This window comes from Amblyraja radiata, unplaced genomic scaffold, assembly GCF_010909765.2.
Source record: "Amblyraja radiata isolate CabotCenter1 unplaced genomic scaffold, sAmbRad1.1.pri S146, whole genome shotgun sequence".
NCBI lineage: Eukaryota > Metazoa > Chordata > Chondrichthyes > Rajiformes > Rajidae > Amblyraja > Amblyraja radiata.
The window spans coordinates 221,607-225,043 of record NW_022630132.1 but is presented as its reverse complement, the minus strand read 5'-3'; positions in this window follow the sequence as shown (position 1 = coordinate 225,043).

Sequence of the window (3,437 nt, the reverse complement as noted above, 5' to 3'; positions counted from 1 at the left end):
GCACAACAGAACATAGTAGGCATTGACCACAAAACAGATCAGCGTGTCCATATCTATATTACTAAATCTCTGTTCTTGACCGCTTTTGGCCTTCTGTGCTGCGATTTCCGAGAGAACGCCGCCAACTACGGCCGTCATTTTTGGCCACCTCGCTCAAAGCCCCCCTCCGCCGCATGGGTGCCGAGAATTTTTCCCGTCGATGAAAAATGACAGAGATATTAATATTTTTACAAAATTCCCCATTCTCTCTGCTGCCCCCGCTGGCGGCAGGGGAGTGAGAGACTATAACACCCGGAAGCGTCCCGCTTCAATTACTTTCTTCCCGACCACGAAGTGAAAGGGTCACGGTCAGGGAATTTGCCTCCTTCTTCACCGACAAAATTCAGAAAATTAGGCAAGCAGTCAGTGCCTCCACATCAGGTGCAGGACATGTGGTGTCCATGTGTCCACTTATAATCAATTCTAATACCATGACACAATTTTATGTTATCTATCTATCTATCCATCCATCCATCCATCCATCCATCCATCCATCCATCCATCCATCCATCCATCCATCCATCCATCCATCCATCCATCCATCCATCCATCCATCCATCCATCCATCCATCCATCCATCCATCCATCCATCCATCCATCCATCCATCCATCCATCCATCCATCCATCCATCCATCCATCCATCCATCCATCCATCCATCCATCCATCCATCCATCCATCCATCCATCCATCCATCTATCTATCTATCTATCTATCTATCTATCTATCTGCTCCCTTTCTGCCTTTTGATTCGTGCCCGATACTCGCAGATGTCCAATCGGAATGGCCGATGCTCGCAGATGTCCAATCGGAATGGATCCATTTGCATGTACGGCTGCCGGCTGCATTTCTTCCTTTGATTCAATGCCACGCCGAATCCAGACGCACAATCGCCGAGATCTTTTCCATTTCGGTAGAGATTTAGCTTTTCTTTCTAAGTATCCGCTCCTCATTACATTTCGTCGTGTTTAAGTACACGTTTTTAATCAAATCCTTCTCCCCCCCACCCCCCAGTATTTCAAAAATAAACTGGCTTCTCACCCATAGAAGCAGCCATTTCGGTAGACATTTCACTTTCCATTCCAACTATCCACACCTCATTACATTTCGTTATGTTTATGTCCATATTTTTCATTAAAACTTCCCCCCACCCCCCCCCCCCCCCCCACTCACTCATTTTGTCGCCTCCTCCCATAACGGCTGCTGGCGCCCGCATTTCAACCTAAAGAGACGCCATTTAAAAACGGCCTTTCGGGAACGGCTTTACTTCGACGACCACGTCTCCCGTGGGGGCTACAGGTAGGAAACGGCTGCGTTGGGGGAGCAGACGGGTCTGCCATTGGTCTAGTTAACCATAAAACCTTGGAGGACATTATACAACATTTGAAATCCTCCTCCTGCTGCCTCGATATTCTACCAACAGGCCTTTTTAAAGGTGCATCAAACTGCATGACCTCAGACATTCTACAGATTGTAAACACGTCCCTTCTCTCAGGTGTCTTCCCACAGGCCCTGAAAACTGCTGTCATCAAGCCTCTCTTAAAAAAGAACAACTTACACACTTCACTACTGAACAATTATAGACCAATATCAAACCTCACATTTCTCAGTAAAATCATTAAAAAATGCTGTTTTTAAGCAGCTGAACAATTTCATGTTAATGGACAGCTGTTTTGATGTCTTCCAGTCAGGATTTAGACCAAACCACAGCACCGAGACGGCTCTTGTTAAGGTCTTCAATGACATTCACTTAAACACAGACAATGGCAAGATTTCAGTCTTAGTGTTACTAGATCTCAGTGCTGCATTCGACACGGTCGATCACAACATATTGCTAGACCGTCTGGAAAACTGGGTGGGACTTTCGGGCACAGCATTAAAATGGTTTGAATCCTACTTGAAGGACAGGGACTACTTTGTGTCTATAGGTAATTACACATCTGAGCGTGCAAACATTACATGTGCAGTCCCCCTCTTCTGTTTAACATCTACATGCGTCCACTGGCTCAGATCATGAAAAACATCAAAATATGTTACCATAGTTACGCAGACGACACACAAATCTATATAACAATATCACCAGGAGACTATAGTCCAATACAAGCACTGAGTAGATGCATTGAGCAAATCAACGATTGGATGAACCAGAATTTTCTCCAATTAAACAAAGAAAAAACTGAAATAATCGTTTTTGTAGCCAAGGAAGAACGATTAAAAGTTAGCACCCAGCTTCAAATGGTAATGCTAAAAACAACAAACCAAGCCAGAAACTTAGGAGTAGTCATGGACTCAGACCTGAACTTCAACAGCCACATAAAAACAGTCACAAAGTCAGCCTACTATCACCTAAAGAATATATCAAGGATTAAAGGACTTATGTCTCAGCAGGATTTGGAAAAACATGTCCATGCATTTACCTTCAGCAGGCTCGACTACTGTAACAGTGTCTTTACAGGTCTCCCTAAAAAGTCGATCAGACAGCTGCAGTTAATTCAGAACGCTGCTGCTCGAGTCCTCACTAAGACCAAAAAAGTAGATCACATTACTCCAGGTCGGGTCGAGGCCTTGCGGTTAACGGACGTTGACATGTGTGTGTGTGAAGGGGTGTGTGTGTGTGTGTGTGCAGGGGTGTGTGTGTAGGGGTGTGTGTGTAGGGGTGTGTGTGTGTAGGGGTGTGTGTGTGTGTGTGTGTGTGTAGGGGTGTGGGTGTGTGTGTAGGGGTGTGTGTACGTGTGGGTGTGTGTGTGTGTGGGTGTGTGTGTGTAGGTATGTGTAGTGGTGTGTGTGTGTGTAATAATAATAATAATACATTTTATTTATGGGCGCCTTTCAAGAGTCTCAAGGACACCTTACAAAAATTTAGCAGGTAGAGGAAACACATGTAAGTGGAATGAAATAAATAGTAGAGACATTACTCCAGTTCGGGTCAAGTCGGGTCGAGGCCTTGCGGTTAACGGACGTTGACATGTGTGTGTGTGTGTGTAGGGGTGTGTGTGTGTGTGTAGGGGTGTGTGTGTGTGTGTAGGGGTGTGTGTGTGTGTGTAGGGGTGTGTGTGTGTGTAGGGGTGTGTGTGTAGGGGTGTGTGTGTGTGTAGGGGTGTGTGTGTGTAGGGGTGTGTGTGTGTAGGGGTGTGTGTGTAGGGGTGTGTGTGTAGGGGTGTGTGCACGTGTGGGTGTGTGTGTAGGGGTGTGTGTGTAGGGGTGTGTGTGTGTAGGGGTGTGTGTGTGTGTGTGTGTGTGTGTGTGTGTGGGGGTGTGTGTGTGTGTAAGGGTGTGTGTGTGTAGGGGTGTGTGCGTAGGGGTGTGTGTGTGTGTAGGGGTGTGTGTGTGTAGGTGTGTGTGTGTGTGTAGGGGTGTGTGTGTGTGTTGGGGTGTGTGTGTGTGTGTAGGGGTGTGTGT